Below are 26,587 nucleotides of genomic sequence, written 5' to 3'. Positions count from 1 at the left end.
GAGCAGAGCAAAATGAACTATCTGTCCAAGTGTTTATTTTATATTTGAAAAGCAATAGAGTGAGTTTTCCCTTCTTTGGTTTTATATTTCCCTGCTGTTCTGTCCATGTCCTTTGGAAATGATTCCAGATAGAAGTTATACACATTAACTCGATAACATTTAAATGCCTACTATGTGCCAAGCACTGAACTAATTTCTAGCACTATAAATAGAAGCAAAAAGAGATAATTCCCGATCGTAAGAAGCTTAGACTAAGAGAGAAGGGAGATGTAGGAGCAGAGGACTGTACCACAAGGAACTCCTACATTTTAGCTAGATATCTACACAGACTCTATCTTAGTATTATTTAACCTGCTTTTTATGAGGAGAAGATGTGCTGGGGTTGTGATAGCTCTACTAATGGGGATGGGCTGCCCTGAGAGGCAATGGAATGGAATGGAAAGAGTATTAGCTTTAGAGTTCAAAGTCTTAGATTAGGATCCCAACTCTACCTCTTACCAGCCATGTTGCCTTAGGCAAATCATTTAACCCCCAGGGTCTCAGTTTCCTAAACTGCAAAATGGAATAACAGCATCTACTCTTCCTTTCTACCAGTTTTGTGTCTGTGTGTGTGCAAAAGGCACATTTTAAAATTGTAAAGGATTATGGAAATGTGAATTGCTCCTATTGTTATTAACCATCTCTCACCTAATTTCCTTGAGAATGACAGCATTTATTAGTATTGTAGTGAGATGTCATATTCTAGTTGGGGAAAGCTTCTGGTGTTCCCCATTGTCTATAGGAAAAAATTAGCAACTACATTCACTTGGCATTTAAAGCAGGTCATCCACAAAATGGCTCTAACTGGACTTTCCAGTCTCATTTTATAAAACTCACCTCCATTTATTCTACATTCTAGTCAATTTAAACTAGTTGGTGTTCCTCAAAACTGCTCTTCCTTCTCCAGACTCAGTATGTTTGCCTTTGACTGTTGAAATCCTTTTGTTCATTCAAGACACAGCTTAGGGGGCTCCATCAAAAGTCCCCTGAGGTCTCCCCTGATTTCTGGCTAAATCCCCCTCATCTCAAACTTTCTTAGAATGATTTGTCTGGATCTTCCCTTTATCTTAATGACATTTTGCTTTATATTATATTTCTTTTTGTACATGTCAGCTAATAGCACAGTGGATAGGGTGTTAGACATGGAGTCAGAAAGACCCAAATTCAAATCCTGCCTCAGATACTTACTAGCTGTCTGACTTTGGAAAAGTCACCTCTATTTGCCTTATTATTTATAAAATTGAGCTAATAATAGACCCCACCTCTCACAATTTTGAGGATTAGGTGAGATGATATTGGTAGAGTATTTTGCAAACAAAAGGTTATATAGTTGCCTCTAAATCTTATTTTGCCTCTTAGATGGTAAATTCCTGGATGATTGTATATAGAATTAGAAGAGCCCCTAGCATCCAGTACAACTCTTTCATTTTATAGATGATAAAATTAAGACTAAGAGAAAAGAAATGACTTGCATCATGACACATGGATAATAAGTAGTGCCAAACACTATCTACCACTGTATGTGATGCTGGAGATATAAAGATAAAAGTCAAATTGCCTTTGCCTTCAATAGAGTTTACATCCTAAAAGGCCTTGAATACAGAGGCCAGGTGGCTAAGAAGGGGTGTTTTGGTTTTGAAAGTTACAGAGATGGTGAATAAGAAGTTAGGTGAATAAATGGACACATCCTTTGTAGTAGCAATAATGATATTTTCTGTTCATGGTTACAAAATTGGAAATTGCAAGGGAATGGGATGGGAAATAGAGGAGAATGTAAGGTATACTTAGGAGCAAAATGGCCAATGAGATGGTGGATTAGCTAATCTAGTAGCATTCACCAGTCAAGAGAATAGGGCCCCAGGGCATGAATTCTGAAGGTGAAGTTAAATGCTGGTCTGGGAGTATAGAGATGTACTATAATCCCTGAAGACCTCTAAGGAGGGAGGAACTCACCATTCCTTTTTTTCCCCTTCTTTTTAAAAGCCTTTCCTTCTGTCTTAGAATCAATACTGTGTATTGGTTCCAAGATAGAAGAGCAGTGAGGGATAAGCAATGGCAGTTAAGTGACTTGCCCAGGGTCACCTAGAATTTCCCATCTTTAGGTCTAACTCTTAAACCACTGAGCAACCTAGCTGCCCCCTGGTAAGGGTTTTTTTAAAAATTAAATGGATGTAAGTACCACCAATGAAGATGTAATTAAAGCAATTATTAAGAGCTAGTTTGTCCAATTATATGGCAATAAATCTGAAAATCCAAGTAAAATAGATAAATATTTACCAAAATGTAATTGCCCAGATTAACAGAAGAGGAAACAGAATACTTAAGTAACCCTTAGAAAAAAAAATTTAATAAATCCTATATGAGCTGCCTAAGAAAAATCCCCAGGACCAGATGAATTCATAAGTGAATCCTAGCAAACATTTAAAAAACAATTAACACCAATACTATAAAAATGATTTAGAAAAATAGACAAAGGAGTCCTAGCAAGTCCCTTTTACAAATACAGTTCTAATACCCAAACCAGGAAGACCAAAAATAGAAAAAGAAAATTATAGATCAATTTCCCTAATGAATAGTATTTCAAAAGTTTTAAATAAAATACTAGCAAGAAAATTGTAGCAATATGTCATAAGGATCATACACTATGACCAAGTAGGATTTAAACTAGAAATGCAGAGTTGGTTCAATATTGAGGAAACTATTATCATAATTGCCCATATCTATAACAAAAACAACAAAAATCATATGATTATTTCAATAGATGCAAAAAAAAAGCTTTTGAAAAAAACCAATACTCATTCTTATAAAAATACTAGAAAGCATAGGATTAAAGGGAGCTTTCCTTAAACTGCTAAATAATATCTATCTAAAAAACATCAACAAGAATTATCTATAATGGGGATAAGCTAAAAAACTTCTCAATTAGATCAGGGGTGAAGCAATAATGGCCATTGTCACCACCTATTCATTATTGCAGTAGAAATGCTAGCTATAGCAATAAGAGAAGAAAAGAAATTGAAGGATTTAGACTAGGCAATGAGGAAATACAGATATCACTCTTTGGGTATAATATGATAGAATACTTAGAGAATCCTAGAGAATAAAATTTAAAAATCTAATTGAAACAGTTAACTTTATCAAGGTGGTAGGATATAAAATAAACCCACAAAATCATTAGCATTTTTATATATTACCAAAAAAGTCCAATATGGAAAGGAAGAAAAATTCCATTTAAATTAACTACAAACATTATAAAATACTTGGGAGCCTACCTGCCAAGACAAATTGAAGCAGTATATGAACACAATTACAAAACACTTTTCACAAATAAAGATAGATCTAAAACAATTAGAGAAATATTAATAGCTCATAAAGAGGCTGAGCCAATATAATAAAAGTGACAAGTCGATCTGATTTATTTATTCAGTGGCATATGAATCAAACTACTAAAAATTGTTTTATAGAGCTAGAAAAATAATAACAAAATTCATCTGGAAGATGAAAGATCAAGAATATCAAGAGAATCATAAAAAAAAAATGTGAAGGAAGGTGGTCTAACAGTACCAGATCTCAAGCTGTATTTACAAAGCAGGAAATCAACAAAATGATCTGGTACTTACTAAGAAATAGTGGTGGATCAGTGAAATTGGGTAGGTACAGAATAGCAAATGGCTATAGTAATATGGGTGTTTGATAAACCCAATGATCCAAGGACAAATATCCTTATTATTTAACAAAAGTTTCTAGGAAAACTGGAGATCAGTTTGTAAAAACTAGATATAGAACAACATCTCACACCATATACCAAGATAAGGTCAAAATGGATACATGATTTAGATGGAAAATGTTACCTCTCATATCTATGGATAAAGGAAGAATTTCTAACTAAACAAGAGATAGAGAGGATCATGAGATTTGTAATATGGATAATTTTGATTACTTGAAATTAAAAAGGTTTCAAACAAACAAAACCAATTCAACCAAGAATACAAGGAAAGCAGGAAATTGGGGAAAATTTTAAGCAAGTTTTTTCTGATAAAGGTTTCATTTCCCAAATATATAGAGAATTGAATCAAATTTAGAAGGATACAAATCATTATCCAATTGATAAATGGTCCAAGGACATGAAAAGGCAATTTTCAAAAGAAATCAAAGCTATATATAGTTATATGAAAAAATGTTCTAAATTATTGTTGATTAGAGAAATGCAAATTGAAACAACTCTAAGGAACCAATTCATACAATCAGATTAGCTAATATGACAGAAAATGGAAATGACAAATGTTAGAGAGAATGTGGGAAATTTGGGACCCTAATTCCCTGTTGGTGGAATTATGAACTGATTCAACCATTCTAGTCAGCAGTTTGGAACTATGGCCTAAAGGCTATAAAACTATGTATGTCTTTTGTCCCAGGAATACCACCAGTAGGCTGGTATCCTAAAGAAATAAAAGAAAAAGAGGTTGGGAAATGTGCAAAAATATTTATATCAGCTTTTTTTTTGTGATGGCAAAGAATTGGAAATTGAGGGAATATTCACCAATTGGAGAATTGCTAAATAGGATACCATTTATGATTGTGAAGGAATACTATTGTGCTCTAAGAAACAATGAGCAGGATGTTTCCAGAAAAAACCCTCAGAAGACTTACATGAACTGATGAAGAGTGAAGTGAGAAACAACATCATACCCAGGAATATGTTGTATACTATAACATCAGCATTATACAATGATCAATTATGACTGATTAAGCTATTCTCAGCAATTCAATGATCTAAGTCTTTTACAAAGGATTCATGATGAAAAATAATATCCACCTCCAGAGAAAAAGCTGATGTAAATTTGAATGCAGATTGAAGCATAATTTTTTCACTTTCTTTTTCTTGCATTTTTTTTTGCAACATGGCTAATATGGAAACATGTTTTGTATGATGTCACATGCATCACTGACATCACAGTTCTCAATGAGTAGGGGAGAGGTGGGAGGGAGAGAGAGAACTTAGAATTCAAAAAATTTAAGTGTAAAAATAATAATAGTTTTTTAAAGAAAATTATTTTATGTTTGTCCAAAAATATTTGTGTCATTTGCCTAGAGGTGAAAAATCATTAGTTATGTCTCTATTTAATCTACACATCTCTCTGTCAATTGATGATGAATGAGAATTTCTGTTTTGGGGGGAAGTGGAATACTAAAAGAAACAAAGAAATGGGGGAAATATTTAACATTCATTAAAAAAAAGGTTTTTTTGAGTTGCAAATTCTCTCCCTCCATTCCTTCCCTTCTTCACCCCTTGATAAGGGAAGTGATCTGATATCAAATCAGTTATACATCTGAAGTCAAGAAAACATGAAATGGGGAAAGAATTTTTTAAAACATCCTGACATGTCATCACATGTCTGCCTCTGGTTTTCATATGATGATCCTCCCATGGGCTTATTTCATCTCTTACTTTTCCACCTTAATATAATAGATATTTTTGATGAACCTCCTCTGGAAAGTTTCTGGAGACAGACACTGTCTTCTGTTTTTGTAGCACCTACCACTTAGCAGACACTGAATTTTAAATGAAATAAATTTGAAATGTAATTAGCACTAAAGGTGTATTCCCTCACTATGCAATTTTTCTAAGAAGGCTATTTAATAGCAAAGTACTCTGTGCCTGGCACTGTTTACAGAGAGGGCAGCTAACTGGCCAATGTGAAAATTCAATCCATGCCCTTGGACTCTTTAGTACTTTATTGTGACCAACTAAGCTAATCAGTCCACAAGTGTGCACACATCCCTCGTAATTAAGACCCTCGAGCATTGTTGACACAGATTGGGACTTGGATGGAGAGGTATCATCTGGAATCTCTTAGAGGTAGGGTTTCAGGAGATTAGGATGCTATGGGGAGGGTGGGGTGGAAAGAAGTGGCAGGTGCTGGCATTTTCTTTGGAAATTCGCCTGCGTAACTCTGCACTGCTAGTGCAGTTAAGGAGGGGGAACAATTGAGCTTTACTTCTTTCAGGGTTATTTGAGGGCATTAGTAGGTAGTCATATTGCTGACACATGTTGCAAGGAAATAGAAATAAAACTAGCTCAGATATAGAGAAGTATGAGACATGGTCTAAGAGTCAATGGTTTTAGAAGCTGTGTCTTCCATTGTAAGATCAGTGAGAATGAAGGATGGATCAGAGACTCTTGGAATTTGAGAATTAGAAGGAACCTCAGAGGCCATCTAATTCAGTGATTTTTAAACATACCCTATGAATTTTTTAACATAATATTTTGATAACCATAGTTCAACATAATTGATCTCCTTTTGTAATTCTATGTATTTTTTTCTTAATCATTTGTAAAATATTCTGAGAACAGGTCTGTAGACTTTACTAGTCTGCCAAAGGGGTCTATGACACAAAAAATTATCTACTGATCTAGTTCTACCCAAAGGAATGCATTCTTTAATATAACATACAAGTGGACATCTAGACGCTTTCCAGAAACCTCTAATTTAGTAGAGCCCATTGTTTCTTGAAGTAGGATATTTGATTTTGGAACAACTATCATTATTAGTACATGTTTTCCTGATGTTGAGTCCAAGTTGGCCTCTGGAACAACAGCAAATCTCACCCAGGGGATCTTCTTATCAGATTGCCGATCCTCAGCTAAGTGCTGAGAATATCCCTTTCTCATTTTGAAAGTAGTGAAGTTGTTGGGGGAGACTGAGAGTCACAGAAGAAACATTCTTTCAGAGATACAGAGGAATTCCTAGTGCCATATTGAAGGGGGTAAACGTTTGAAGAACCTTTATAACTTCTCTGTACAATGATATTGAGCTATATTTCTATATTATGTATATTGGAATTGTATATTACATATGTATATATATATATATATATACATACATATATATATATATATAAATACTAAGCTCTTCCTGCCCTTTGCCATGATCTTTTAACTGCTATTTTATTCTATGTCTTTAAAAAGTAAACAAATAAAAACCATATCAATTCACATACTAGGAAAAGCTTTGCAAGTTTCTTTCACTTCAGGAAAAAAAAAAACAACAACAAAACATCTAATTTTCTCTCTGCATCATATCATTTAGTTTATGCAGTTAGCACCCCAAAGCCATTTCTCTGATCCTGCCATGCAGGGACCTTTTTAATCAACACACCTTCACAGACAAATGAAGTGCCAAGTGTTTTTTACAAATGGAGACATGAATGGGGCCACTTGGCATCCCCTGGCTGGATTCATCTAGCCTCTGCTATTTTTTTCTCACTTTCCTCTATTCACTTTCTGGTTCAGACTACTCCCTTTTGGGTTTTATTAGGCCAGTCCCTTAGCTCAGACCTTTATTTTGGTGGGGGATGGGGGGGAGAAGCTCAAGAAAGTGTCTAAAGAGATCACAACCATTCACATCAATTGACTCCTTGACTGAAGAGGTGGCTTCTGGGGTTGGATCACCTCTTCTTCTCCTGGGTGTTAATTGTATTGAGGTTTCTGGGTGGTTCAGTTTGGGAAGCCTTCAGAAATGAACACAGAGTCACTAGCAGAGCAGGCCATTGGGGACCGAGTGACTTTCTGGTTCAATTATGGAATTCAAAGCAGCAAATACTATAGTGGAGATCTCCTTTTTTACATTCCTGTCACCAACTGCAGGCTCTCAGAAAAATTCCTCTGGGGATCTGATGAAAAGTGAATGTTCCTAGAGAGCTTGGGGAACTGTATCATCATTCTGGAAAGAGTATGCATGTGTGTGTGCCTGTGTGCGTTGGGGGTGGGGAGAGTGTATTTGAAATAAAGACCACTCGGCCTTCTCTGATACCCAACTCAGAGTCTAAAAATGGGCATATTCTCTCCTTTGGGGACCAATATTGGCCCTGTCTAGCCCTAAGGAGCTCATTATAGGGTCCTCCTAGAAAAAATAGCGAGAGGGTGAATAGAGAAGAGAAGGTCTTAGAGATGGGATATTGACTATTACCAGAGGTGAGGTGCATCCTCAGAGACCACCTCATATTCTGGGGCTGTGTGGTATAGTAGAAAAAGCACTGGTTCTAGTTTAGAATACAGGTTCAAATCCTGATTCTGGTATTACCAACTTGTATGACTTTGGGCAAATTTCTTAGCATCTCTGGACCTCAGTTTCCTCATCTGTAAAGTGAAGGGGTAGGACTAGACCAGATAACCTCTTAGAACCTTTACATCATTAGGCCTGGGATCCTTAGGCCACTGTTATATATTTTTCTTTAGAGGCTATAGAGGGAAAGACACAGAATCTCTTATTTTCTATCTCTATCCATGGCAAGTTTCAAAGTTGGCAGCAACCTCAGAAGTTGTCTAGTTCAATATGAATTTCCTCTATAGCATCTCCCACATGTCATCTAGCCATGCTTTGAAGCTAAGGATAAATCTTACTCCTTCAGAGAAATCATAGAATTTCAGAATTGGAAGGAACCTCTGAAGGTCATGAATTCTGACCCATTAATGAAAAATAAATTCCCTAATACCACCTACCCCAATATGGCCATCTGGCTTTAGCTGGAAGACCTTAAAATGGAGAAGGCATTCCTTGGAGCAGTCATTTCCAATTATGGGAAATTCCTTGTTATAATTTTTTTCCCCTGACACCAAACATAAATTTACTTCTTTACCCTTTCTGTCCATTGCTTCAGATTTTGCCCTCTGGAGTTAAGTGCAACAAATTGAATCCTTCTTCCACATGATAGCCCTTCAAATACATAAGCATAGATGTAGTGTTGGGGATAGGTCCTAACCCAAATCAGTGCACACATATCAATAGGCACCCATGGGCCCCAAAAGGAGAACACTTTGGGAAGTCCTTCTCATCCTCTGCCCTAGCACCTATCACTTAGTTCCCACAAACCACTGGATGATTCACTCTCCTAACTGTATGATGACCACCCCCTAACCCTTGAAGTGGCCCCAAGCCTCACATCATACCAGCCCATAAACCCACTATCCCTTTTCCTAGCAGTCCTTGGTCAGCATCCACCTGCCTTTCCAATGCTCATTAAAATCCTCCTGCCTTTACTGTATGCCCTAATGCTTTGTTCTCTGGACTCATGGACCATGAAGTATACTGTAAAGCAAAACCTTCCTATATTTCTATTTATGTTTTATCTTCAAGGTATAATATTGGCTCCATGACAGCAAAGACTGTCTTTCTTATTTGTTTGTGTTCCCAATGCTAAACAAAGTATTTGGAAGGTAGTAAGTACTTAAGAAAGCCTCATATTCATTCAAAGTCCACACCTACCTCAGTCTTTTCTTCTCCAGACTACTCATCCTTACTTCCATCACCCAATACTCCTATCACAAGGATTCAAAGCTCCTCCTCATTCTGTTTGTCCTCCTTTGGCTTCCCTCCAGCTTAACAATGTCCTTCCTAAATGGTGGCACTCAGAACTAGACACAATACACCATATATGTCTTACTAGATCAGAGGAGAGACCATTTTCTTTTTTATTCTTTTTTATTCACTCAAACTATGTCCCTTTAAATGCAAGCCAAGACCTGAATGTCCTAGCTTAGTCATGTATAGATATCTTGTTTGCCCAATCAGTTATCCTCTGTGTGGAAAGGGACTAGATCAGCTCTGGGACAGTCAAGTCATTTTTAAGTCCCAATCTCATGTTTGGGTATCTCCATATGCTCTCTTAGCTAATTTCTTTCTCTGCAGATACATCAGATCCTGCCTAGTCACAATGACTCCAGAGTAACATGATGGTGGGATAGAATGTCTTAATTTACAATCACCTTTTGTTTGACATTCACAAAGTCCCTCCACCCCCTTCACAGGCTACAATTACATTTTGTACCTGAGATATCATGAAAATGGATCTGTTAGTCCAATAATAACTGCATTCAGTAAAGATGTGAGAATCATAACCCATCTGATACCAAGTTAAAGAAGAAGGAAAGAGTCTCCTCCAGTCACCAACATGATGGCATGCCAGATAGAGCTGACTGAAAGCCAACTGGACTCCCTCTTTCCCTAGGCAGGTTCTATGTTTTTGGAAAATCAGAAACTGCCAAGCCCCAGCAGGGCCTCTCTTTGGCATGAAGTCTAAATGCCAGTACTATCAATCACCAGTATTGATAGCAGATCCATAACTCATTGAGCAACTTGTGTCTGTGTTCTGCTATATTTATTCAGTAAATGTGCTGTAAAATCATATTATGAAATCAAAACAAGATCTTAATAAATTGCAAGATGAGACATTTATCAACAACATTAGAAGGTAGGACCAAAAAAGACTCCCCCAAAGAGGTTCTGCCTAAAAATCTGCCTTTCCAAGCCCCAGAAGCTCTCCAGAGTTCAGGCTTATTTGACTCCATAAGGTGGATTAGATACCCTGTTTTTTCAGGACCAGGACCTGGGTTGTGGATTGTCTGTTAACAACAAAGTTGCCATCCCCTTAACATTACTTAACTAGTTGTGGCTATTTGTCCCCAAATGGGAGATACTAGCAAGGGGGAATTTGTACCTTTAATGGTCCAATTATTTTTGGAAAATCTTGATTTCTCTCCTTGGGAGACCCTGCCCTAATGTTTTGGTATCTAATGAGTGGTCATGCTGCTATTTAGTGTGGTGTTGCCTTTCTATCTTTCTCTCCAAATGTTTATGATGATAAAAACAGAAATAACTCATATTTATGCCACATAACTTACTATGACATTGTGGCACTATGAAATAGGGAAAGATAGCCCATGACATAACCTGAGAGATAGAAGGTGACAGATTGCAATTCTGCCCCACTCTTAACTAGCTATGTGGCTTTGGGTAAATCTTATCTCTAAGCCTCTGTTTTCCTATCTGTTGTTCATCCTTCATTTTTTTTCTTTTTAAACCCTTATTTTCTGTCCTAGACTCTAAGACAGAAAGGCAGGGGCTAGGCAAATGAGGCCAAGTGATTTGCCCAGAGATCTGATTTGAACCCAGGTCCTCCTGACTCCAGTCCTGGTACTCTATCCATTACCTTCACTTCTCCTTCATTTTTGAAGTGGACCAAGGATGAAGTCTTTGATTTGTATGTGAATTGGATTTAAGTGAGGCAAAGTTGTGCAAAATCCTTGACCTCATTCTCTCTTCCAGAGACATAAAAGTTCAGTGGAAGAAAAATCAAGAACACCAGTGATGGCCCAGGATGCAGGGGATGACCTCAGCAACTTTGATAACTGACCATCCTCTAAGAGTTCCATAGTGCTAGCTTCAGCCATCTTCATCCAAATTATTCTCATCTACTCATTCTACTGGAGGAAGTCTTCACATCCTTGGGGCAGACATCCCTTTAACTCACTGCTAGATTTGTGGTCTATCAGTTATCCTCAATCAGGTTTTGCTGGCGTGTGGCTGATTTGAATGCTACAACTTCTTGAAGCCACCAGTGAAAGTTGAGAGGAAGGTGCACAACAAGGTGAATGAGCAGCCCTTAAAAGAGCTTGGTAAGCCCTGACACCAGAGGTGCTAGTCCTCCCAGAATACCCCTTACACCCCTTCCTACCTGTCGTATTTTATAAATGCCTGCTGATGAGATTAAAGTATTAATTTAAATGTAATTAAATGATTCTATGATCGTTACCCATTGCCAGTAATGCCCTTACCCTAGGACCTCATTAAGTTCTATGAAATTCACTAAAAGTACTGAACTTAGAAGGAGGAAGGTCTGGGGTTAAAATTGTCTTTAGATACTATATTAGTCATGTAGCCCTGGACTAATCACTTAACATTTTTCCAGTCTTGGTTTCTTCAACTGAAAAATTATAATTATTTATATTGTACTTGATTCAAAAGTCTAAATATCAAATTAAATTGTATGTAAAATGCTTTATAAATCTTATAGATCTATATCAATCAATTAACAATTTTTTGTGTGCTTGATATGTGCAAAGCACTACACTAGGCCCTGAAGATAAAAATGCAGCAAATGAAATAATTCCTGATCTCAAGAAGCCTTTATCAAAGACATGGAGATGGGAAATAGTGTCCTACATGAGGAATAAAATAAGCTACTGTCTACTTTGTCTAGATGACTGAATGCAGGAGGGGCAGTAACATCAAATGGAGCTGGAAAGATTGGGGACAGGATATGAAGTGCTTTAGAAACTTAATAGTCTTTTATATTTTATCTTTTTTTTTTAATTTTTTAAATATATTTTATTTGATCATTTCCAAGCATTATTCGTTAAAGACATAGATCATTTTCTTTTCCTCCCCCCCCCCTTCACCCCCCATAGCCGACGCGTAAGTCCACTGGGCATTAGATGTTTTCTTGATTTGAACCCATTGCTTTGTTGATAGTATTTGCATTAGAGTGTTCATTTAGAGTCTATCCTCTGTCATGTCCCCTCAACCGCTGTATTCAGGCAGTTGCTTTTTCTCGGTGTTTCCACTCCCATAGTTTATCCTTTGCTTATGAATGGTGTTTTTTTCTCCTGGGTCTCTGCAAGTTGTTCAGGGACATTGCACCACCACCAATGGAGAAGTCCATTACGTTCGATGTTACCACAGTGTGTTTATTAGTCTCTGTGTACAATGTTCTCCTGGTTCTGCTCCTCTCGCTCTGCATCACTTCCTGGAGGTTGTTCCAGTCTCCATGGAACTCCTCCACTTTATTATTCCTTTTAGCACAATAGTACTCCATCACCAACATATACCACAGTTTGTTCAGCCATTCCCCAATTGATGGGCATCCCCTCATTTTCCAGTTTTGGGCCACCACAAAGAGCGCAGCTATGAATATTTTTGTACAAGTCTTTGTGTCCATTATCTCTTTGGGGTACAGACCCAGCAGTGCTATGGCTGGGTCAAAGGGTAGATATTCTTTTGTCGCCCTTTGGGCATAGTTCCAAATTGCCCTCCAGAATGGTTGGATCAGTTCACAGCTCCACCAGCAATGAATTAATGTCCCTATTTTGCCACATCCCCTCCAGCATTCATTACTTTCCTTTGCTGTTATGTTAGCCAATCTGCTAGGTGTGAGGTGATACCTCAGAGTTGTTTTGATTTGCATCTCTCTGATTATAAGAGATGTAGAACACTTCTTCATGTGCTTGTTAATAGTTTTGATTTCTTTATCTGAGAACTGCCTATCCATTTCCCTTGCCCATTTATCAATTGGAGAATGGCTTGATTTTTTGTACAATTGATTTAGTTCTTTATAAATATGAGTAATTAAACCTTTGTCAGAGGTTTCTATGAAGATTTTTTCCCCAATTTGTTGTTTCCCTTCTGATTTTAGTTATATTGGTTTTGTTTGTACAAAAGCTTTTTAGTTTGATGTAGTCAAAATTATTTATTTTACATTTTGTGATTCTTTCTATATCTTGCTTGGTTTTAAAGCCTTTCCCCTCCCAAAGGTCTGACATGTATACTATTCTGTGTTTACCCAATTTACTTATGGTTTCCTTCTTTATGTTTAAGTCACTCACCCATTTTGAATTTATCTTGGTGTAGGGTGTGAGGTGTTGATCTATTCCTAGTCTCTCCCACACTGTCTTCCAATTTTCCCAGCAGTTTTTATCGAATAGTGGATTTTTGTCCCAAAAGCTGGGATCTTTGGGTTTATCGTATACTGTCTTGCTGAGGTCGCTTTCCCCCAGTCTATTCCACTGATCTTCCTTTCTGTTTCTTAGCCAGTACCAAATTGTTTTGATGACTGCTGCTTTGTAATATAGTTTAAGGTCAGGGACTGCAAGGCCCCCATCATATGTGGTTTTTTTTTTTTCATTATTTCCCTGGATATCCTTGATCTTTTGTTCTTCCAAATGAACTTTGTTATGGTTTTTTCTAAGTCAGTGAAGAAGTATTTTGGTAGTTCAATGGGTATGGCACTAAATAGATAAATAAGTTTGGGTAGGATGGTCATTTTTATTATATTGGCTCGTCCTATCCATGAGCAGTTAATGTTTTTCCATTTGTTCAAGTCTAGTTTTAGTTGTGTGGCGAGTGTTTTGTAGTTGTGTTCATATAGTTCCTGTGTTTGTCTTGGGAGGTAGATTCCTAGGTATTTTATTTTGTCTAAGGTGATTTTGAATGGGATTTCTCTTTCTAGTTCTTGCTGCTGAGCTGTGTTGGAGATATATAGAAAAGCTGATGATTTATGTGGGTTTATTTTGTATCCTGCAACTTTGCTAAAGTTGTTGATTATTTCAATTAGCTTTTTGGTTGAATCTCTAGGATTCTTTAAGTAGACCATCATGTCATCCGCAAAGAGTGATAACTTGGTCTCCTCCTTGCCTATTTTGATGCCTTCAATTCCTTTATCTTCTCTAATTGCTATTGCTAGTGTTTCTAGTACAATGTCAAATAGTAGAGGTGATAATGGGCATCCTTGTTTCACTCCTGATCTTATTGGGAATGCATCTAGTTTATCCCCATTGCAGATGATATTAGCTGTTGGTTTTAGATATATACTGTTTATTATTTTTAGGAATGACCCTTCTATTCCTATGCTTTCTAGTGTTTTTAATAGGAATGGGTGTTGTATTTTATCAAAGGCTTTTTCTGCATCTATTGAAATAATCATGTGATTCTTGCTAGTTTGCTTGTTGATGTGGTCAATTATGTGGATGGTTTTCCTAATGTTGAACCAGCCCTGCATCCCTGGTATGAATCCTACTTGATCATGGTGAATGATCCTTCTGATCACTTGCTGGAGTCTTTTTGCTAGTATCCTATTTAAGATTTTTGCATCTATATTCATTAGGGAGATTGGCCTATAGTTTTCTTTCTCTGTTTTTGACCTGCCTGGTTTTGGAATCAGTACCATGTTTGTGTCGTAAAAGGAGTTTGGTAGAACTCCCTCTTTGCTTATTATGTCAAATAGTTTGTATAGTATTGGGATTAACTGTTCTCTGAATGTTTGATAGAATTCACAGGTGAATCCATCAGGCCCTGGGGACTTTTTCTTAGGAAGTTCTTTGATGGCTTGTTGGATTTCAATTTCTGATATGGGATTATTTAGGAATTCTATTTCCTCTTCTGTTAGTCTAGGCAGTTTGTATTTTTGTATATATACATCCATTTCTCCTAAATTGGTGTATTTATTGCCATATAATTGGGCAAAGTAATTTCTAATGATTGCCTTAATTTCCTCCTCATTGGAGGTGCTGTCCCCCTTTTCATCTTTAATGCTGTGAATTTGCTTTTCTTCCTTCCTTTTTTTAACTAGATTGACCAGTACCTTGTCTATTTTGTTTGTTTTTTCAAAGTACCAGCTTCTTGTCTCATTTATTAAATCAATAGTTCTATCACTTTCGATTTTATTAATTTCTCCCTTAATTTTTAGGATTTCTAATTTGGTTTTCTGCTGGGGGTTTTTAATTTGATCGCTTTCCAGTTTTTTCATTTGCATTTCCAATTGATTGATCTCTGCTCTCCCTTGTTTGTTAATATAAGCATTCAGGGATATGAATTTACCTCTGATTACCGCTTTGGCTGCATCCCAAAAGGTTTGAAAGGATGTTTCGCCATTGTCATTTTCCTTGATGAAATTATTAATTATTTCTATGATTTCTTCTTTAACTAAACGGTTTTGGAGTATCATATTGTTTAATTTCCAATTGGTTTTAGATTTGGTTTTCCATGTACCATTACTAATCATTATTTTTATTGCCTTGTGATCTGAGAAGCCTGCATTCATTATTTCTGCTTTTCTGCATTTGTGTGCTATGTTTCTGTGACCTAATGTATGGTCAATTTTTGTGAATGTGCCATGTGGTGCTGAGAAGAAGGTGTATTCCTTTTTATCCCTATTTATTTTTCTCCATATGTCTATTAATTCTAATTTTTCTAAGATTTCATTCACTTCTTTTACCTCTTTCTTATTTATTTTTTGATTTGATTTATCTAAATTTGATAATGGTTGGTTTAAGTCTCCCACTAGTATGGTTTTATTGTCTATTTCTTCCTTAAATTCTCCTAGTTTCTCCATTAGAAATTTGGGTGCTATATTATTTGGTGCATACATATTGATTAATGATATTTCCTCATTGTCTATAGTCCCTTTTAACAAAATATAATTACCTTCCCTATCCCTTTTGATCAGGTCTATTTTTGCATTGGCTTTATCAGATATCATGATTACCACACCTGCCTTCTTTCTATCAGTTGAAGCCCAGAAGGTCTTACTCCATCCTTTAATTCTGACCTTGTGGGTGTCAACCCGCCTCATGTGTGTTTCTTGAAGACAACATATGGTAGGGTTTTGGATTCTAATCCATTCTGCTATTCGTCTACGTTTTATGGGTGAGTTCATCCCATTCACGTTCAAAGTTATGATTGTCATTTGTGGACTCCCTGGCATTTTGATTGCCTTCCCTAATTCTAACCTTTTCTTCTTCGGCTCTACCTTTTAGTCCAGTGATTTACTTTGAAACAGTCCCCCTTGTCCCCTCCCTTGATGTTTCCCTTTTTAGTCCCTCCCTTTTTGTTCCCTCCCCCTCCCCCCTCTCTTTCCCTCCCTTTTTGTTCTCCCTCTCCCCCTCCCCCCCTTGGTTTCCCCTTCTCCTTACCCTTGTTGGGTAAGATAGAATTCAAGATCCCAATGGATCTGGATGTTTTTCCCTCTCAGAGCTGATTTCCCTGAGATTGAGGTTTAAGTAACCCCCCCCCTCTCTTCCTCTCCTTCTTATAGGAGTTTTCTTCCCCTCCCCTTCCCATGTGAATCTTTGTGTGAGAATGATTATTCTATTTGGTCTTTCTTTACCCCCTATTTATACATTACATTTTCCCCACATGTTAGTATACATAGGTTGATATAAATGTAGTCCTTATAGAAGAGAGTTTGAGTTAAAGAAGAAGATAACATTTTCCCCTTTCCTTAATATTTACCTTTTCAGGTATTCCTTGCTCTTTGATTTTCGGTATCAAACTTTCCACAGAGCTCTGGTCTTTTCTTTGCAAAAAGTTGGAAGTCTTCTATTTTGTTGAATGCCCATACTTTCCCTTGGAAGTATATAGTCAGTTTTGCTGGGTAGCTGATTCTTGGTTGGAGACCCAGCTCTCTTGCCTTTCTGAAGATCATGTTCCATGCCTTACGATCATTCAGAGTAGAACTTGCAAGGTCTTGGGTGACCCTGATTGGCATTCCTTTATATCTAAATTGTCTTTTTCTGGCTTCCTGTAGGATTTTTTCTTTTGTTTGATAGCTTTGGAATTTGGCAATTACATTCCTGGGAGTTGTCTTTTGGGGGTTTAGTGTAGAAGGTGTTCTGTGAGCTCTGTCAGTGGCTGTATTGCCCCCTTGTTCTAGAATCTCTGGGCAATTTTCTTTGATTATATCTTGTATCACCATGTCCAGTTTGGTGTTTATTTCTGGCTTTTCTGGGAGTCCAATTATTCTTAAATTATCCCTTCTCCACCTATTTTCCAGATCTATCACCTTGTCGGTGAGATATTTTATGTTCTCTTCTAATTTCTTGGTATTTTGGCTTTGCTTTATTGATTCTTGCTCTTTTACACAATCGTTGTCTTCCAGCTGCCTGATTCTGGCCTTTAAAGCCTGGTTTTCTTTTACAGTTTGGTCAAACTGGTTTTGTAGATGCGTGAATTTCTTTTGCATTATTTCCAACTTTTCCTCCCAGAAGGCTTCCATCTTTTTGGTCATTTCTGATTCAAATTCTTCATAGGTTTGTGGAGAGTTTCCATTTCCTTTGGAAGGTTTTGGAGCATTTTCTTTTATATTATCTTCTGTCTGCTCTGTATTTTGTATTTTGGCTCCATAGAATGTGTCCAAGGTCGCCCCTTTCTTCTTATTTTTCTTGGTATTTTGGGGCTTCTGTGGTTCTGTGGAGTTTGCCATTTCTGAATGTGGAGGATTAGTTTTTCTTGCCTCTGTCTGGTGTTCAGAGGCAGTCCTGGGCAGATGGTTCTATGAGCTTTCCCTGGGTTAAACTGAATATGCCTCACTGGAACTGGAATGGAAGGGTCGGACCACGAGGCCACACTCTCCCCCGGCTCGCTTTCCGGAAGTTGCCTTCAGAATCGCTGGCCGTGAGGCTGTTTCGTCAGCCTGCGGGGGGATGGGCTGCAGCTAGCCCAAGCTCTGAGGGCAAGGACTTTCACTGAGACTTGGATAGCAGGATCCAGCCCGTGAGGCTGTCTTGCCCGCCCTGAGGGTTGCTGTTGTTTCGACCAGCTCTCTGCAGCGGAAGCCCCAGGCAGTAACTTTCACCGGGACTGTAGAAGGCCCTGAGGGTTCTGCTCTCTGAGCCCGGCCGGGCTGCGGCTTCCGGGAGCCTTGGACTCTGTGCTCCTACCCCTGAGGTCCGAGTGATCTCGGGTTCTGGCTTTTAAGGGGAGCCGTACCTTTTGAACCGGGTCCAGGTCCAGGAGGAGGGTTCCCAGGGTCTGTGCTGTTGATCGTTTTGAATTTCGGCGCCTTAGGAGCTTATCGTTTGAGATCGGTCGGGAAGGGTTTTCCGGAGATCTGAGCTTTAGCTTTCTCTAAGCCGCCATCTTAACCGGAAGTCTATATTTTATCTTAAAGGTAATAGGGATCCACCAGAGTTTACAGAATACGAATGACCTGGTCAGATCTGTATTTATGGAAAATTTATTTGGCAATAATGTCAAGGATGGACTAGAGTTATGGGAGACTTGGGGAAGAGATAGTACTTTGGAAGCTGTTGTAATAACCTAAGCAAGAGGTGATGAGGTTTTGGATTAAGGTGGTGATTGTGTGAGTGGAGAGAAAGGATCAGAGTTAAGAGATGACATGGAAGCAGACATGGCAAAACTTAGCAACTCATTGGATATGTGGAGAGGGAGAAAGTGAGGAATAAAAAATGGCATTGAATTGAAACCAGGAGCCTAGAAGAATTGTGGTACCTTCAATAGTAATAGAGAAGTTTGGAAGATATGTCAGTTTGGGGGAGAGAAAAATAATAATGAGTTCTATTTTGGACATGTTGAGTTTGAGATTTTCAGGACATCTAATTTAATATATCCAAAAGGCAACTGGTGATGTGAGACTGAAATTGAAGAAGATATAAGAACTGATTATAGAGATCTAAGGATCATCTGAGGCAGCTAAGTGGCACAGGGAATGGAGTGCTGGACTTGGAGTTAGGAGGACTCATCTTTCTGAGTTCAAATCTGGCCTCAGGCACTTACTAGCTGTGGGATCCTGGGTACTTATCCCTCTGTTTGCCTTAATCCACTGGAGAAGGAAATGGTAAACTACTCCAGTATCTTCACCACACAGAACAACAAAGGATCATCTACTTAGTCAGTTTTGGTGAACAGTGGATAAAATGCTTGGCCTAGAGTTAGGAATATCTGAGTTCAAATCCCCAGCCTCAGATACTTACTAGGTAAGTGTGACCCTGAGCAAATCACTTAACCTCTGTCTTCCTCAGTTTCCTCTAACAGTTACTAGAAAGCACTAACTTCCTAGGGTTATGAGGATAAAATGAACTGATACCTGTGAAGGCTTGCTTAAAGTGTTATGTAATTGCTAGCTGCTGTTATTATTGTTAAGGGCAGTTTGGTGGCACAGATACTCAAGACTGAGGCACATTGTATGAATGATGAACCAGCAAAGGAGATTTGGAAAAGACAGTTAGATAAATAGTCTAGACAAATAGACAAATAGACAAATAGAATCTGGGGAGACTAGTGTCATGAAAACCTAGAAAGAAGAAACTATCCAGTTGTAAAGTGTGGTCCACAGTAATCAAATGTAGAAATCAGATCCAGAAGTAGAACTGAGTAAAGACCAACAGATTGAATAATTAGAGTCAGTTATTCACTTTGGAGAGGCCAGTTTCAGTTGAGGGATGAGACTGGACTCCAGATTGTAAAAGGTTGAGGAGTGAATGATAAAAGAGAAAGGGGAAGCAACAAATGTAGATAGCCTTTACTAACAAAGTAAGGAAAGATCTGGTTTAGTAAAGAAGTTTGTGTTTTCTGTTTTTGTTTTTGAGAGATAAAATCTGTAGGCAATCAGGAAGAAATCGATAGGAAGAGGTTAAGGATTAGAAAGAAGGAGGTATGGTTGAGGTTGTAATTTGCTGGAAAGGATGGGAGGGAATGTGATGAAGGGCAAATGTAGTCATTTTTAACAAGGAAAAAGGCCACAATTACCAAAACTGAAAGAAAAGAAGAAAATATGGGGTATGATTTCAAGGGGTTCTGAGATGAATGGAAGTGTTGAAGAGAGAATTCACATTAAGTGACATCAGTTTTCTCATTAAAGTAAAAAGTGAGGTTGTCAATTGAGAAGGCAGGATGAAGAGGTAGGTGAGGCTTGAGGGGAGAAGAGAAGAGAAGGTTTGCAATAACTTCTATGAAGAATAAGATCATGAATCATTTAGAGAGGAACAAAAATTTACCTTGCTGCAGTGAAGACCTAATTGAAGTTAGAGTACATGAATATGTAACATACTCACTTGGTACTATTGCATGATTCCTTCTATCTTGTACATCTAACAGCACATGAGCAAAGGGCAGGTGAGAATATTCCACCACTTAGATGTGTCAAAGGATGATATGACAGGATATTCAAATAATTAAAGAATAGAAACTGTGGAGTTCACTTGATCAGTTGAATTTTGGTAAAATGCCATTAAAAAAAAAACAACTTGGAAGGCAGATGCTTAAAATGATCATATTCCTCCATAGTTATAATGCTGGTTATAACTATTAAAAGATATTTCACCTGGAATCAAAAGGGAGGAAATGTTAAGAATGCTGAGGACCCCTGGAGCCATAAGCTAGGCTGGACCCAGGCTCACCGCAGAAAGGCAGAAAGGACTCATGATGAAAGATGAAAGATCCATGTGAGAGCTGATAGATTCAGTACAATGGAAGCATTTTTTTCATTTTTCTTGCTTTCTCCCCAAGAACATGGCTAATTAATTAATTAATTGTATTTCTTATGTTCTGTGACAAGGAAATCACTTTAAAAGACTGATATATATTAATTTAAGGTCGCCAAGGAATTCAGCTATGTAATTCCTAAATGAAAACTCAAGTCAGCCGTCAACCTTTTATAGAGTTTAATTACAAACAGGAGGAAGAAAGGAATTAGAGATAGAGAGAGAGGGAGAGAGAAAGGGGAGAGAAGGGAATAAGGCTTAAATACCCCTTCTGTTTAGGCTGGGCCAAAAGGCCCAAGCCCTTAGATAGCTGAGGCAAAGAAAGGAGATCAGTCCCTATTACTCATGTGACCAAAATGGAGAAAGTCTCAGGGGCCTCCACCTCCAGCTTCCTTCAGAGCAGCTTCCTTCAGAGCAAGCACAACCTCTCAGAGCCAAAAAACTCTCCAACCAACCACCCCTCAGTCCTCAGACCCCTCTCTCTTTAAGCAAACCATCCAAGTTCCCTCCCCTCAGTTCTCACATCTACCAATCACTGTCCATGTCTTCCCTGTGCCAATGGTGGCTCTAGCTTAACCCAGGTCCACCCAGAGGTCTGTGGCTTTGCACATGTCTATTGAAGGTCATATTCTCAAATAATTAAATCTTGATCCTTTGCTACAGCCCTTCCTAAATCCTGTTACCCTGAGTAGGGTAGAGATTGGAATAATTAAATTTTGATCTATGCTACAGCCCTTCCTAAATCCTGTTAGGACTGAGTAGGGTGGAGATTGTAATTTCCAAGACCTGGTTCTGTCATTCCAAGTATCTCTATTGTATCAATTCTAAAATCAATCATGACTCAAAGAACTTCCTGTTCTATGCTTAAGCATAGGTCAAAGCCCTTTCCATTGTTCAGCAAAAGGTTTCTCTCCTAAAGTAATCTTAAGAAGGGAGGAGGAGGAACCTCCCATGCCAATGGGGTTCACATTCCAATAGAGTTCCCACTATCAATAGGAAATTTTTCAAGTATGAAATTTCCCAATGGTGAAATTTCCAACATTTATAAGTCTAAGAAATTTTAAGGTTTACAGTTCTCAATGCCTTAAGGTGGGATGGAAAGAGATGCCATACTGGACTACTGCAATAACACACTGGTTGGTCTCCTTGTCTCAAATTTCTCCCACTCCAAACCATTCTCTCTTCAGTTGTCAAAATGATAATTTAAAAACATATGTTTGGTCATATTATCTCTACCCCACTTTCCATTTAATAAATTTTAGCAACAATTTTGTATTTTTGGAATCAAATATAAAAGTTCCTTTTTTTGCCTTAAAAATAGTCTTTTTCATATTACTTTGGAAAACATATGTGGAAATTTATTATTAATTTTTAAAATTAAATTTAAAAATTTGTTCTTTTCTTATCTTTTTGGTATTCTTATGCTCAACTATTCTCCATGTACATGGAAAACTCTTTTTCCTCCTCCATCACCCTTCCTCCCTTCTCCTCGCCCCAGGCCTCCATGACTTCCTTCAAGTCTTAACTCAAATCCCATCTTCTACAAGAAGTGTTTCCTGATTCTTGACCTTCTCCTCCTCCTGACACACACTGGCTAATATATTCTCTCTGAGATTACTTCCCATAAGATGTAGTTTCATTTGTGGGAAACAAGGTGTCCCTAATCGTCAATAGATGGAAAGATTATAGAGAAAGAACTAGAATTAAAAGAACTTTGTTCATTATGGAACTGGATTTCCAGAGGTCACAGTGGAAATGGAAATTAGGTTTGGAATGGGATTTAGTAGGGTAGAGTTTAAATGAATGGGCTAAAAGAATAGGAGGGGGAGGTTGGAATTTGTTCTTATGTTGCCAGTGATTAAATAACATAGGTATAGGACAATAAATAGGTAGTGACATATTATTAGCCATAGAAGTCATAGTAGGTAGCAAAAAAACAAAAAAAATGTCTCCAGTCTCAGAAGGGTGTTATTTCTGTGCTAAGGCCAAGGATATAGGACCTTTGAATCAACTAAGTTACTGGTTACCAGAAGTAACTGGTTATCTGGAGCTGACATTTCTCATTTCAGTTATTGCCATTAATGCTTTGCACACCTCTATGTGTCTTATATGAAAACTGGACTATAAGCTCCATGCAGGCCTGTATTGTCTTATCTAAATTTTGTTTCTCTAGAACAATGCTTGGTGCTTTATAAATGGTAGGTGGTTCATAAATATCTGTTGAATTTGTTTGAATTGGATTGATCCAATAATAGAAATTTCGTCTAGCTCCAATATTTTATGGTTTTGTTTTATGTAGACCCATTCTTCTCTGGATTGCCCATTTGCAATGATAGTACTAAAGTTAGGAAGGCTGCAGAAAGCCTCTTTGAGCTGGAATCTATCTTGATTGGAGAGTCCTATTTTAAAGTTCTATGTCAGGTTGGAGTAACTGTCAATTTTAATAGTTGTATTTGTACATGACAGAGAGAGAGAGAGAGAGAGAGAGAGAGAGAGAGAGAGAGAGAGAGAGAGAGAGAGAGAGAGAGAGAGAGAGAATAAATGAATCAATAACAGTGAAAACATCCTGGATCCTTTCCAAAACTGAAATGGGCAAAGGGAAAACATCCATGCAAGGAAAATTTCCACAATCTTTTTGTCAAGTGATTTTTGTGTTTGTATTTCCCAGGTGCTATAAAGGTGGAGCTGGTATAGCAAAGGAAAACTATCTATAGCTTTGGATTTGTAGCAATTATAGTAATGTTACAGGATAAGTTCATGCCACATTCTATTTACAGAATGATAGGTCTCAGAGTTTGAAGTTCAAATAAGTTTCACATGAGAAATCACTCTTTGTGCTTTCTCCAGCATTTCAACTCTCTTAGAGCCTAAAGGTAGAGTTTTTCATTTATGATTAGTTATGAATATACTTAAATGCAGGGAATAAAAACTCACCTTGCTTCCTAGATTTGTGATTGTCTGTGGCTCTTGGGGAGTTGTGTCTTTTCACCCGAGCCATCTATCAAGTAATTTCTGCTTCTTGGTTGTTGGTTTTTTTCCCCTCTTAAATTTTAAATTTTGCTTTTGCATTTGCTTTTTTCCTTTTCTCCAGTGCTCTCTTTCTCCATCTGGCTTGGGAAGGGGAGGGGCTTGGGAAGAGAGAGGTGGGACCTCTTGTCCCACTCAGCATAGGTTTTGCCCTCATGATAAAGATTCTTAACCCTTTTTAATGTGTCATAGACCCCTTTGACAACCTGGTGGAGTCTATGGGCCCTTTCTCAGAATATATTTAAGTGCACGAACTAAAATACACAAAATTAAAGCATTTGTGTACTCTAAATGAAGAACTCTTGCCATTGGGTAAAACAAGGCCCAGCATTATAATCAACAACTTAAAACAAAGGGATGTTAAGATGGCCCAGAGAGGGAGATCATTGTGATAAATGCATAGAAGATGGTGCTATTTCTACCAAAGGGGAAAAGAAACTAACAGGCAGGTTGATAAGCCCTCAACTAAATGATACCAGAGAGTGTCTTGAGGGGATCTGTTCACCATCTCCAGAGAGGATAGAATGAGAGGAAGCAGAACTGAGTAGGTGGAACAATTTGATTGTAAGGCTAAACCAGCTTGCTGCAGAAATTTAAAGCACTTGCCATATAGGGCATCATCTTATCTGTGCTATGTATTCCCTGGCTCAGCAACCTTATAGTTTCCCCTTACAGATCCCTATCTACCATTTGACATTTCTATATCAATCCTCTCTTTTGTCTAAAGCATTCTCATTACCCTCATTACCTCAGGGCACAAGGTACTACAGAATCTCAGAAGTGGAATTAACTACAGAGTCCATTTAATCCAACCCATTTCTGGAGGGAAGAAAATCCCCTTTATACAAGGAGGTTTTGGAAAAGGTTTAACAAACAGCTCTCTGGAGAGCAAAACAATACTTTAAATTTAATCTACATGATTTGCATTTTCTTTGTCACTTTAAGACAATGGCTAGTAAAACAGTAAAACCAAACCTGATTTGTAGTATTTGTTGATTTTCAAGGTGTAAATGCTTACATTGGAAATTTAACAATTGATTACCAAGGGTTAGTTGGAGTTCACTCCAGTACATCCTTGCCTTTATAATATACCCATTTCAAAGAAGTCACTCTTGTTCATAGCAAAGACATCATTCTTAAAAATATCTTGAGACTGTAGCTACTTCTGGGTAAACATGGTGGCAGTCTAGACATAGGACTCTTCCTCTCCTCAGCACCTACCAATATAGACTACCTCAAAAGACCAAAAAAACCAAATTCTTGTGAACAAAGGGACTCTAAAGTAGGATACAGCATTGAAGGCATGTGGGATTTGGGCATTTCCACACTATAAGGGGGTGAAAAAGTTCCCACCAAAACGCGAGCTGATCTACCCTGTCCCACCCCACCAACGGAGCCAGAGTCAGAGCCAGCGAGTGCTAGAATCAGTGAGTGAGTGAGGGGCACCTCTAGAGTGAGTGAGAGGCACCTCTAGGTCTTTGGAAGATGACTAAGACCACCAAAAACCTACCCTGAGAGCAGCTAGCCCTGAAACCCCAGCAGGCTGAAGCTCGCAGACCTTGGGCACTCATTGGGAGAGAGCACAGAGAAGGGCAGCAAACAGAAGAAGCTGCAGAGACTCGAGAGCTAACCTCAGGCAAAATGCGTGCTCCTTAGATCCATACAAGAAGATCCTGCCCATCTTACTCAGATTTCTGACTGGAAAGGGAAGGAAAAACTGCCACTAGTGATGACAAACAGCTCCCAGGAACGACAACGTCCCAACAACAAGAAAAACAAGAAGAAGGGGTTGACCCTGGATAATTTTTACTGGGGAAAAACTCAGGCTACAGAGGAAATAGAAGAGGACCTACAAATAAATGCACCAAAACCTTCCCTCCAAAATGGAAATTATCCACAAGCTCTTAGAATTTAAACTGGAGCTTATAAAAAAGATGGAAGCCTTCTGGCAAGAAAAATGGGAAATAGTTCAAAAAGAAAATAACAGTTTAAAGGACAAGACCTCCCAATTGGAGAATTAGGGAAGCCTCAAAATGAAGGATAGGCCAAACCGAAAAGGAAAATCAAAAGATTGTATTGAAAAACCAGTCCTTAAAGACCAGAATTAGAAAACTAGAAGTCAATGATCTTATAAAACAACAAGAATTAATAAAGCAAAGTCAAAAGACTGACAAAATAGAAGAAAACATGAAATATCTCACTGACAAGATGACAGATCAGTAAAACAGATCACTATGAGACTGTTTGAAAATCCTTGGTCTACCTGAAAACCCAGAAATAAACAGAAATCTTGACATCATACTACATGAAGCTATCAAAAAAAACTGCCCTGATGTTCTTGAACAAGGGGGCTAAATAGACATTGAAAGAGTTCATAGAACACCTTCTACACTAAATCCTCAAAAGACAACTCCCAGGAATGTAATTGCAAAATTCAAGAGCTTCCAAGCTTAGGAGAAAATTTTACAAGAAGTCAAAAAGAGACAATTCAGATACCAAGGAGCACCAATAAGGATGACACAAGATCTGGCAGCATCCACACTAAAGGACCCCAAGGCTTGGAATATGATATTCAGAAAGGCAAGAGAATTGAGTCTTCAATCAAGGATCACCTATCCATCAAAACTGACTATATACTTCCAGAGGAAAGTATGGGCATTCAACAAAATAAAAGATTTCCAAGTAGTT

This window comes from Monodelphis domestica, chromosome 1, assembly GCF_027887165.1.
Source record: "Monodelphis domestica isolate mMonDom1 chromosome 1, mMonDom1.pri, whole genome shotgun sequence".
Taxonomy (NCBI): domain Eukaryota; kingdom Metazoa; phylum Chordata; class Mammalia; order Didelphimorphia; family Didelphidae; genus Monodelphis; species Monodelphis domestica.
This window is presented reverse-complemented; position numbering follows the sequence as displayed.